The following is a 12,423-nucleotide window of genomic DNA, read 5'->3' on the forward strand; positions in this document are numbered from 1 at the left end:
CAGGACCTCCTCCTTCATTTCCTGTGGGAAAACTGGGGAGGAGGAGTAGGCGTCAGGGACACAGACCCCCACCTGTCACGAGCTGCCATGCTGGGCAGGGAGCCCTGGGGCCACCATGGGAGTGTGTCCTGCCGAAACCTCCTTCCTTCCCCTGGGAGCCCGGGCATGGCGGGAGTTCCCACCATGCCCGTAGGACCTGTGTGAGGGCCTGTGCCCAGCTGTTGTGGGCGAGGAGGTGACTGAGGGTCAGCCTGGGTGGGAGGGGATAAGGGTTCAGCCCAGGTGGGAGGGGACATGGGGATGTTGTGCCCAAGATTACAAATCCGAGAAACCACTATGGAGCTGACACTGATGCAAACAGACAAGGGTTAATTTCCAAACTCGAGCCTGCGTCCAAGTACACCCGACACAGCGGAGCAGGGACTTGGACCACGAGGTGGGTTTTTGCTTAGTTTTAAGGGCTTGTATCGGGGACCTCCAGAAGGGCTGGAGTAATTCCTCAAGTTCTGTTTACATTTTGATATGGGGCCTTCAAAGGCATTGACCTCTGTTCCCATTATAATAGGCCCCTCCATCCCTTGGTGTGGGCTCAGTTCTTATTCTATTGTGGGGGTTTCTAGGACATGAAGCTGTAAACTTTTGTTTTTTTCCTGTAACTGAAGTAATGTAAATTTCATCTCTTCTTCACAGGGGCCTGGGATGGCTGGACGTGTTCAAATGCTGAACTTAAAGCGGAAAGGCCTTCATTTTCTCAGCCTCCTTGCATCCCATCCCATCCTATCTAGCTCCTTTCCCCTTCCCCGGACCTCCTGAGAGAGCAATTGCAAATGACCTCAGTGTGGCAGCGTGTGTTGGACAGGACCAGGGATTTGGGATCAGGAAGACCTGGGTTGTGTGCACCCCGGCTGTGCAGCGGGATTCGATGCTGCAGACTCTTATTCCCTAAGGCTATCTTGACAACTGACTTTTACATAGAAAAGCTGTCCTTTATGTTTAAAAGATGAGGAGTGAGTCAAAGCCTTTTTTCTCTGCCCATCTGATTGCTCAGATTCCAAACTGAGATGTATTTCCTGTTAATAAGGATAATTTACTATCCATAGTACTATGGTTAAAATATTCTGACACAAGTAATTCAGAGGGATGAGGGTTTCTCGTCTCTTTCTTCCCAGCTCAGTCACTCCTCAGGAAATGCATCTTTATGGATTTGGAAAGAACTGAGAGACATTATTACCAATGTTCCTATTATTATGTGAAGGATTCTTCCCTGAGATTCTTCCCCTGTTTCAACTGACACTGAAACACTGAACTCTTTTGAAGACAAAAGTCAAGGAAATAATTGTTATGCATTGCTAATTTTAATTGCACTTGCAATATGGTGTCTATTATACTAAAAGTATTTTTATCTGATTTTTGCTATTTATTATCCGTTCCTGCTTTTGAGGTTAGGGAGGCATTATACGTGTTCATAAGTGTTTTTATTTCCTTCTGATCTAAAATTTTTACTTTGTTTCCATCAAAGGAACTCTTTAAGAATAAGGCAACAGTTAATTAAACTATTCTTAAAATGTCTTCACACTTGGAGCCTGATTCATTTAAGTCAATTTTCAAAATAAATCTTATTTATTAGGAAAAAAACAAAGATATATAGGGAAATTGAGAAGATAGTACAGAGCATTCGCATGCACTTGCACTCAATTTCTCCAATTATTGATATCTTATATTAGTACAGTACAAATGTTAGCTAATGAATCAATATTAAAATAGTCGCATTAACCAAAGACCATACTTTATTCAGATTTCCTTAGTTTTTGCTAAGTTACCATCCCTCATATCACATTCCATTTGTCCTCCTGTTTTCTTAGGCTCCTCTGGATTGTGACAGTCTTTCAGCCTTTTCTTGTTGTTGCACTGGAACACTTTGAGAAGTAGAGTATTTTGTAAAATTTCCTTCAGTTGGGACATGTCTGTTGTTTATCTCATGATTGAATTGTTTTTGTGGATTTTATGCAGAGATATACTGCCATTTTTATTATATCATATAAAGGATAGATACTATCAACATGATTTATCATTTTTGGTATCGATCTGATCATCTTGCTGAGGTAGTGTTTGTCATCTTTCTCCATAGTTAAGTGATTCTTTTCATTATTATTAATTATTGTTATCATCATCATGTTATTTTGTCTTTCATAATATATTTTGTAGAAGGAAGTTACTATGTGTATTCCACACGTAAGAGTGGGAAGCTATGCTCATCAACATGAGAGTGGAATGTCTGCACAAATTGTTTGAAATTCTTCTACAAGGGAGATTTCTCTTTCTTGTGGGTTTCTTTTTTTTGTTTCTTTTTCAAAGATGTTATTTATTTATTTGAGAGAGAGAAGAGAGAAAAAGCATGAGTGAGAGAAGCAGAGGGAGAGGGAGAAGCTGGTACCCTGCTGAAAACGGAGCCTTCCTTGCGACCTGGATCATGATCTGACTTAAGGTAGAAGCTTAACTGACTGAGCCACCCCGGTGCCACTCTTTCTTTCTTTCTTTTTTTTTAAATAATAAATTTATTTTTTATTGGTGTTCAGTTTGCCAAATCAGTATAACACCCAGTGCTCATCCCATCTAGTGACCCCTCAGTGCCCGTCACCCATTCACCCTCAACCCTGCCCTCCTCCCCTCAATCACCACTAGTTCATTTCCAAGAGTTAGGAGTCTTTTGTTCTGCCTCCCTTTCTGATATTTCCCACACATTTCTACTCCCTTCCCTTATATTCCCTTTAAGTATTACCTATATTCCCCAAATGAATGAGAACATACAATGTTTGTCCTTCTCCGATTGTCCTACTTCACTCAGCATAATACCTTCTAGTTCCATCCACCTTGAAGCAAATGGTGGGTATTTGTTGTTTCTAATGGCTGAGTAAGGCCCACCTTTTCTCTCTCTTCATCTTCTGAGTCTCCTATGATATGAATGTTATTGTTTTAATAAGTGGCTGACTTCCCTACGTCTGCCTCTGTGGTTCATAACCTTTCTTGTTTTGAAGGCTTCCAGTTGGGACTGCATCTCAGTTATAGCATTTTAAACGTTGGACTGACTTGATTTTAGCTCTTTTATTTCTACAGTAAGGGATTCTCTAGTTTTCTTCTGTGCTCTTTTTCCAGCCCAGCTGCTATCTTTATAATCATTGTTTTAAACCGTAGTTAGACATAATATATGTGTATTGATGAACTTTCTGGCTGTGAGTACTACCTCATGTTATTTTATGGAGGAGAATTTCTCTATCTCATTATTTTTTCCAGAAAAAAAGAAGGAAGAAAAAGAAAAATCAAGAAAAACAATAACAACTGCCCTCCAAAAAAAACCACCAGATTATTTTGGCCTGCTTGTTAAAAGATTCTAAATCCCAAAATATGAAACACAATTAAACTACCATAAAAGTAAAAATAAGAAATATATAAGGTATATACATTAAATTAAAATAAGGCAATTAATAAAAAAGAATCAAAGAAAATAATTAAAAATAGAGCACAAAGTACAAAGGAATCTAGACCCTACTTTCCAAGCAGAGCTGAAGCTTTGCAGCCTCTCTGGTCTGGCAACTTGGTGACAGCGAATGATCTGTGTGGGGTCTGGGGATGGGCCTTGGCGCTGATTGTCAGGTGCACATCTGCCTGGGAGTTGCACCTGTGGGGGTCAGAGTCGGGGTGGGCGTCAGCGAATCTGGGCTCCAGCGGGAGGCACTGTGCTGCTCCCTGATTCCTGGCCCTGATGGGCGGGATGCAGGTGGGGACGCTGGGTCCTCTGGCTCTGGGGCTGAGCATCCCACCCCCCAGTCTGCTGGGGCCTCCACAGAAGAACCCCGAAGCCCCCGGGTCTCCGCAGCTTCTCTCAGAACCCTGCGTTCACTCTACCTGCACCCGAGCTTCTTTTGGTTTTCTTTTTTTATCTCAGGCTGTTGTGCCCAAGATTGTGAATCTTTGAATCTGAGAAATCACAAATCACCGAGAAGCCAACACCAATGCAAACACATGAGGGTTTATTTACAAGCTCGAGCTTGTGTCCAAGTATACCCAACACAGTGGAGCGGGGACTTGGACCCCGTGGTGGGTTTTAGTTTATTTTTAAGAGTTGGTCTCGGGGAACTCCTGAAGGGTGGAGTAATTCCTCAAGTTCTGTTTACATTTTGATATGGGGCCTTCAAGGGCATTGAGATCTGTTCTAATAGGGGCTTCCTGCCCTTGGACTGGGCTCAGTTTTTATTCTATTGTGGGCTTGCTGTGTCCTGACAGTGAGCATTCAGGAAGGAAATGATGGATGTGACTCCCTTCTCAGGTGCATCACAGAGAATAAATAAGGAGACTGAACAAAAAGAGCACAAGACATTGGGGGCTTCGTCCATATCAGAAGGGACTCCTCAGAACCACAGGGTAAGTGAATGGGTAGAATGGATGGTAGGGTCAGGGGAGGTGAGGCAGTTGGTGGTTAGGCTTAGGTTAGATGTTAGGTGTTTGTGATTAACCTTATGGTTACGGATTAGAGGTTAGGGTGAGGGATAAGGGTAAGGGTCAGTGGTTAGGAGTTAGGATGGGGGTTAGGGATTAGGGAATGAGGTTAGGGTTAGTGACAGTATTTAGAGTTAGGGTTAGGGTTATGCTTTAGGGTTTAGGGCAGGAGGTTTGGAGGTGAGTTTAGGGTTATGGTTACAGTTAGGGTTGGGTTTAGGTTTGCAGTTAGGGTGAGGTGTTAGGGTGTGAGTTAGGGTTAGGGGTAAGGGTTAGGGGTTAGGGTAAAATTTAGGGCTAGGTTTAGGGTTAGGGCAAGGGTTAGGTTTAGGATAGGGGTTAGGGCTAGGGATAGGATTAGTATTTATTTAGGGTTTAGGGTCAGGTCAGGGTCAGGGTCAGGGTACGGTTTTGGAAAAGGGTAAGAGATAGGTATAGGGAGTGGTTTAGGAGTTAGTTTTAGGGTACAGGTTAGAGTAAAGTTTGGGGTATGAGATAGGATTGGTATTAGAGGGTTAGGGTTAGGGTACAGGTTAAGGTTAGGATAGGATTTGAGTACATTAAGTTAAGGTTAGGGTTAGAGGTTAGGGTTAGATTTAAGGTAGGGGTCAGGGTTAAGGGTTTAGAATAGGTTTAGGATATAGGGTGAGGGTTGGCATGAAGGTTCCGTGAATGTGTTTTGGTCTTGGGGTTTGTGTTTGGTTTTCGATTAGTGATGGGTCTTGTTTAAAGGTTAGGTTAACATTAAGATTAAGTGTAGGGTTAGACTTATGTCTGTGTATGGTTAGAGTTTGGGTCTTGGAATGTGCCTGCACTGGGACTCCTAGCATCTTGGGCAGTTTAGTTTTATGCACTCTATTTAGGTTTTGGGTTCAAAGATAGCCTGACTCCAAGTCAGTGGCCTCCCCAGAGAATCAAAATCCTGGCTTCTGCTGGGGTGAGAATAGACATGGCAGGTTTCTCCCGAGCTGAGCTAAGGAGGGGGTTTGTGGCTCTAAAGACTCTTTATTTGGATTTTCAGTTGCCTTTCTGATTTTATCTCTTGTGTGCACATGTTTTCTCTATACTACCAATTATTATTTTAAAGTTTTACTTGAATTCCTGTTTGTAAACACAGTATGATATAGTTTCAGGTTTACCACATAGTGGTTAGACCCCTGGTTACAACGCCTGGTACTGGTCACAGGTGCCCTCCACTATCCCCATCCCCTGATTCACCATCCTCCCCACCTTCCCCTGGTATTTATTAGTTTATTCTCTGTGGTTAAGAGTGTGTATCTTGGTTTGCTTCTCTCATGCCTCCTCCGCCCCTTTGCCAGTTTGTTTGGTTTCTCAAAATTCACATGTGAATGCAATTGTATGGTATTTGGTATCTGTCTTTCTCTGACTGAGTTCATTTAGCATAAATCCTTTCCACTCCTTCCACGTCACTGTAAATGGATTCATTTCATCCCTTCTGATGACCGAGTGATGTTGCGTGTGTATATTTACCCCATCTTTCTGCCCATTCATCAGTCGATGGACATCTGGGCTGTATCCATAGTCTGGCTGTTGTTGATAACGCTGCTACAAACAGTGGGCTGCGTGTCCTTCCTCGAATCTACTAAAGTACTTCTCTATCCTCGGGATAAATACCTACCTGTGAAATTTTGGAATCGTAGGGTAGCTCTATTTTTAACTTCTTTTTTAAAATTTTTTTTATGATAGTCACAGAGAGAGAGGCAGAGACAGAGGGAGAAGAGACAGAGGCAGAGACAGAGGCAGAGGGAGAAGCAGGCTCCATGCCCTGGAGCCCAAAGTGGGATTCAATCCCGGGTCTCCAGATTCGCACCCTGGGCCAAAGACAGGTACCAAACCACTGCACCACCCAGGGATCCAATTTTTTTAACTTCTCTAGGACCCTCCACACTGTTTTCCACAGTGGCTAAATGTGTTCGCATGCCCACCAGGAATGTAAGGAGGCTACCCTTTCTCCACACCTCACCAACACCTGTTGTTTCTTGTGTTGTTAATTTTAGCCATTATGACAGCTCTCAGGTGACATATCATTGTGGTTTTGGTTTGCATTTCCCTGATGATGGGTGACGCTTTGTGTCTTTCTGTGAGTCTGGTGGCCATCTGGCTGTCTTGTCAGAGACAAAGTCCATTCAATTTTCTGCCCATCTCTAGTTGCATAATTTGTTTTTAGGATCTTGAGATTTATATTTCCTTTATGTGTTTTGCATACTAACTCTTTATTGGATGTGTTGTTTACCAATATCTCCTTTCATTTTGTATGTTGCCTTTTAGCTTTGGTTGTTTCCTTCACTTTGCAGAAGCTTTTCATTTTGATGAAGTCCCAGTAGCATTTTTGCTTTTGTTCCCTCACCTCAGTGGCATATCTAGAAAGAAAAATCAGTGGCCAATGTCAAAGACGTTGCTGCCTATCTTTTCTTCTTTGATTGGTTTCAGGTCTCACATTTAGGTCTTTCATCCATTTTGAATTTATTTTTTATATATATGGTGTAAGAAAGTGGTCCAGTTTCATTCTTCTGCATGTGGCTGCCTGGTTTTCCCAACACCTTTTATTCTTATCCTGGGGTCAGGGTTAGGGTTTGTTGAAGAGACTGTCTTTCTGCCATTGGATATTCCTTCCTGCCTTGTTATCCTTTATGGGTCATAGATACAGGTTTGTATCTTGTTTTGGCTTTCCATTCTGTTCTATTGATCTAAGTGTCTCCTGTTGGGAGAACCCTGATTGCTGATTCAATTTCTTTGCTGGTTATCTGTCTGTTCAAATTTCTTATTTCTTCATTTTTAATTTTTGCTATGTTATATATTTCTAGGAATTGATCTATTTCTTCCAGGTTCTAGGTTGCTGGCATATAATTTTTCATCATATTCTCTTATAATCGTTTGTATTTCTCTAGTGTTGTTTTTTATTTCTCTTTTCTCATCTGATTTTATTTGGGTCCTTTCTCAACTTTTTATCTTTTTTCTTTTTTAAATATTTTATTTATGTATTCATGAGAGACACAAAGATACAAAGGTATAGGCAGAGGGAAAATGAGGCTCCATGCGGGGAGCCTGATGTGGGACTTGAACCCCTAGGACCCTGGGATCATGACCTGAGCCAAACACATGCTCAACCACTGAGGCACCCAGGTGCCTTGCTGATTCAATTCCTTTGCTAGTAATGGGTCTGTTCACATTTTCTATTTCTTCCTATTTCAGTTTTGCTCATTTGCACATTTCTAGGGATTTGTCCATTTCTTCCAGGTCTCCCAGTTTGTTAGCGTATAATCTTTCATAGTATCCCCTTATAATTGTCTTATATTTCTGATGTTGATTGTGATCTCTCTTCTCTCATTTGTGATTTTATTTATTTAGGTCTTTTCTCTTTTCTCGTCATAAGGCTGGCTAGGGCTTGATCCATTTTATTACTTATTTTAAAGAACTAGCTCTTAGTTCTGTTATTCCATTCTACTGTTTTGTTGTTTCTATATTGTTTATTTCTGCTCTGATCTTAATTTTTTTCCCTTCTTTTGTAGGCTTTAGTCTTTGTTTACTATTCCTTTTTCAGCTCCTTCAGGAGTAGGGTTAGGTTGTGTATTGGAGACTTCTTGTTTCTTGAGGTAGGCCTGTATTGCTATGTACTTCCCTCTTAGGACTGCCTTTGCTACATCCCAGAGGTTTGGAGAAACATGTTTTCATTTTCATTTGTTTTAAATTTCCTCTTTAATTTTCTGGTTGCTCCATTCATTCTCTAGTAGGATGATCATAAACGCCACGTATTTTTGGTCTGTCCAATTTTTTTCTTAGTGTCGACTTCCAGTTTCATAGCGCCTTGGTCTGAAAATGAACAGGGTGTGAAATCAACATTCTTGTACCTGTTGTACCTGTTGAGGGCTGATTTGTGGGCCCTGATATGATCTGTTCTGGAGAATGTCCCATATGCAATTGAACAGAATGTTTATTCTCCTTTTGGAACTAATATGCTAACTATATCTGTTGAGTCCCTGTTGCCCAGTGTGTCAAGGCTATGGTTCCCTTGTTGATTTTCTGCATAGACGATCGGTCCATTGCCATAAGTGGGTGTTGGAATCCTCTGTCAGTGTATTATTATCAGTGATTTCCTGTACGTTGGTTGTTAATCAGTTTCTATATTTAGGTACTCATGTTGGCAGCATAAATAGTTGTTTGATCTTGATAGTCTTTTTAATTATGAAATAATGTTCTTCTTCATCTCTTCTTACAATATTTGTTGTTTCTTTTTGAGATTTAAATATATTATTTATTTATTTTTGAGAGATACACAGAGAAGCAGAGGCAGAAACATAGGCAGAGGGAGAGGCAGGCTCCCCAAAGGGAGTCCGATGTGGGACTCGATCCTGGGATCCCAGGATCACACCCTGAGCCTGAAGGCAGATGCTCAACCACTGAGCCACCAGGTGTCCCCCAGGGTTTGGTTTCAAATCTCGTTTGTCTGATATAAGTATGGGTCCTCCAGCTTTCTTTTGATATCCATTAGCGTGGTAGATGATTTTCCCTCCCCTGACTATCAATCTGCTGGTGTCTATAGGTCTAAGGTGAGCATCTTGTAGGCAGCATACAGATGGATCTTGTTTTTTTAATAATGATTTTATTTATCAGAGAGAGAGAGAGGCCGAAAATTAGGGAGAGAGAGAAGCAGACTCCCCACCAGGAGCTCAATATGGGACATGATCCCAGACTCCAGGATCACAGCCTGAGTCAAAGGCAGATGCTCAACCCCTTGAATGACCCAGGTATTCCAGATCCTGTGTTTTAAGCCACTCTGATACCCTATATCTTTTGATTGGAAAATTTAGTCTATCAGCATTAAGAGTGATTATTCACAGATATGAACTTTGTTCCTTTGTGTTACCAGAAGAGTTGGTGTTTCTGGTGATGTTCTCTGGTCCTTTCTAGTCTTTATTGCTTTTGGTCTCTTTTTTTCCCCCATTAGAAGAGTCCCTCTTAATCCCTTACTGGACTGGTTAAGTGGTCATGAAATCCTTGATATGTTGACTGTCCAGAAAATCTTTCTCTCTCCTTCTCTCCTGAATGACACCCTTGCTGAAGCAAGAATGCATACAAATTGGACTCCAATAAAAAGGAATTTAAAAACATAAAATAAATTTTTGGTCTTATGATTGAGGAAAATGGCATTTAGGAGGAAAACCAGAAGCTAAGAGAGAGGAGGACAGATTTCACCATCCGTAGCCATCACAGGGACATGGTGTCCTTTCCATGAAGGGGCCTCCCCTCCGTAGGATTCTTCCTGCACCTCTGTGCTCCTTGTTGGAAACCAGCAAGCACATCTCTGTATCTCTAGCACCTCTGCAGTCATGGTTTATTGCATCTTCCATGTATCCTACTGGTGACAACAGCGTCATGTATGTAACCATCTGGCTCCTGTTAGACAACATTGGGGGGGATTCCGACTTCTGTTGGTTTTGGGGTGTGTGTGTGTCTATCACATGTAGCTATCACGTGCAGGTATCTGATCCTCTGGCTGGGTCACCCAAATGCCAAAATGGTTGGCACAACATCATTTCTGGTGCTGGCGCTGGGCAGATAGCTGGGCTCTCCTTGCCGACTCGGGGCTCGCTCCTGCAGTGACTTCCCACTGGAGGGTCAGCTGAGCTGGAAGGTCCAACTCGGCCAAATTCCCATGTCCTCAGGGGGTCCCGCTGAGCACCTGCTGTTTCTCTTCTCCCAGATGCCTCTCCAGCAGGGAGCCAGACCTCAGTGCCGCCCTGGGGGGAGATCCTGAGGAGCTGGCTGCCCATGGCGGGGAGCCCTGTTGCTGCCTGTGTATGGGAGTCGAGTTGGGGTCTGGGCTGGGGTTCTCGGGCCCTGTGCTGCCTGGCCTTCTGGCGAGCCCCATGCTCACCCAGCCCTTACTCACTAGGGTGAGGAGGGTGCCCTCTACACACTGGTGTGAGAGATCCAGCACCACAAGCTGTGCACAGTGAGTCCACCTGGTGAGGGTGGCCCAGGTTCGTGAGCTGCAAGTGTGGGACCCAGGAAAGTTAACAAAAATCCCCTACCCCTGGACAAGCAGAGCAGGACTGATTCCATTTTGTGCTACACCCACCTCCTCCCCTATGACCCCCACATGAGCTGCTTATTGCTTAAGGCGCTGCCCCACCCTAGTCAGGCCGCTAGGTACACCCTAATCAGAAATCGGCTCATAACAATGTAACCCTGCTTTGTGCCCCCCAAAACTGTGCGACGATTCTGACCAAAGTAATAGGCCAGCTCAAGTGGATACTATTTGGTAAGGTGTAATTCAATTGGCCACAGGCGTGTGGACCATCATGACTGTGCAACTTTCACATATCCCATGGGCCACTGGCCCCTATAAAGCTGTTATGCCTCTTAATCTCGGGATCCACGTCCCTGCTCCGCTGTGTTTGGTGAAATTATACCCAAGCTCCAGCTTGTAAAGAAACCCTCGGGAGTTTCCATCGGTGTGGGCTCCTTGGTGGTTTCCCTGATTTACAATCTTGGGCACTACACCAGGGCCTGGTGTCCTGACATCCCTTCCAGGGCCACGCTGACCGCCCCACAGGCCCTTTGTGCCCCAGGCACACAGGCACGGGGATGCGAGGACGGGAGGAAGTGCCCCGGAACTCGGCCATCCTTGGCCCCCAGGACAGAGGGAGCACAGACCTCCCAGGTCACTGTGCACAGACCCTGGTGACCTGAAACTCCCTGGCTGTCACTCTGTCCCAGCCCCACCTGGCCTGGGGGACACAGCCTGAGTCTAAGTAAAGTCTGTGGGGTCCTGACCCTGACGTCTGGCTGCCCCTGGAAGGCACGTGGGGACGTCAGCTCTGTGTACCTGGTGGCGCCCCTGCAGGGGCTATTTGGGGCCTGGATGGTGCCCCCTCCTCCTCTCTGGGAGTCTCTTCACGCCCCATGCACAGAGTTCTGGGATACACAGAAACGGGCTGGCTGTGCATTTTTTCACAACACTTTATTGACTTTTTACAGCAAAGGGACTCAGAACCTAATGCGCGCCTTCCCCTGGGGAGGGAGACCTTTCTGTCCTTTAGGGGAGGGCAATAATCACACGGTGTGGAGAGGCGGGTGCTAGAGTCCACATTGTGGGAACATGTGTGGACTCCGGGTGGGGGCGTTTGTCCTGAGATTTCAGCCTGAGTGACTGTTCTGAGGACAGCAGAGATGACCTGGACCTGCAGCTCATGGGCTCCTGTACTGGGGCCCCACAGGGCAGCTGGACACCTGCCTTGGGCCCTCTGGGGCCCCAATACCTGGAAGAGCCTGCCTCCTGGTGTGGGGTTGGGTGGGGCCAACCGGCCTATCCATCCTTTCCCTACCCTGGGGTGTCCCGGGATCCCCCAGTCTGCCCTAGGTTAGCGACCTGGATCTGTGGGGCACGCCCAGGGCCCAGGAGGCCACATCCAGCTGTAAGAGGGCTCGCTCAGCCTGGGGCCAGAATCCAGGGCTGACCAGGACCATGGGGGCCTGGATCCCATTAGTCTTTGTGTTGGGCCTGGGAGGGGCTCAATTCAACCTAGTCCCCACAGAGCACAGAGCCAGGTCAGCCCAGGTCCCTCTGGGGTAGGGGCTGGTGTCCTGTGCAGGGTGTGCCGCCCTCCAGGACAGACAGTGGGTGGAGGCAGGGCCCAATGTATCCTCTGCACCACTCACCTACACCCAGCCTTTCGGGGATCTCTGCCTTCCCTCCTCCCTGCAACCTCTGGGTTCTCTATGGGACAATCAGGCTTCTGATGGGAGCAGAGTATCCAGAAAACGCCAGGGAGGCTGAGCATGTCCCACAGGGGGCAGCTGCCCTGGGTCCTTGCTGGGGGCCGATGGTGTGGGGGTGGATGTTGTGGGGTAGGGATATGATGTTGGTGGTATATTAGGAAGGTACAAATATTAGCCTTGAATCAA

At 45.1% G+C, this 12,423-nt stretch overlaps 1 long non-coding RNA gene across 1 annotated transcript in view; it reads left to right on the forward strand.

Moving 5' to 3' along the window:
• The first annotated feature begins 4,196 nt into the window (after nucleotides 1–4,196).
• The window catches only part of LOC140603341 (uncharacterized), a 66,042-nt gene continuing 57,815 nt past the window's right edge, over nucleotides 4,197–12,423 (forward strand). The window contains exon 1 of the long non-coding RNA XR_012006318.1: nucleotides 4,197–4,419. This is a non-coding gene — a long non-coding RNA (uncharacterized lncRNA). The remainder of the gene's footprint in view (nucleotides 4,420–12,423) is intronic.

The sequence above is a fragment of the Canis lupus genome, chromosome 14, assembly GCF_048164855.1.
Source record: "Canis lupus baileyi chromosome 14, mCanLup2.hap1, whole genome shotgun sequence".
Taxonomy (NCBI): domain Eukaryota; kingdom Metazoa; phylum Chordata; class Mammalia; order Carnivora; family Canidae; genus Canis; species Canis lupus.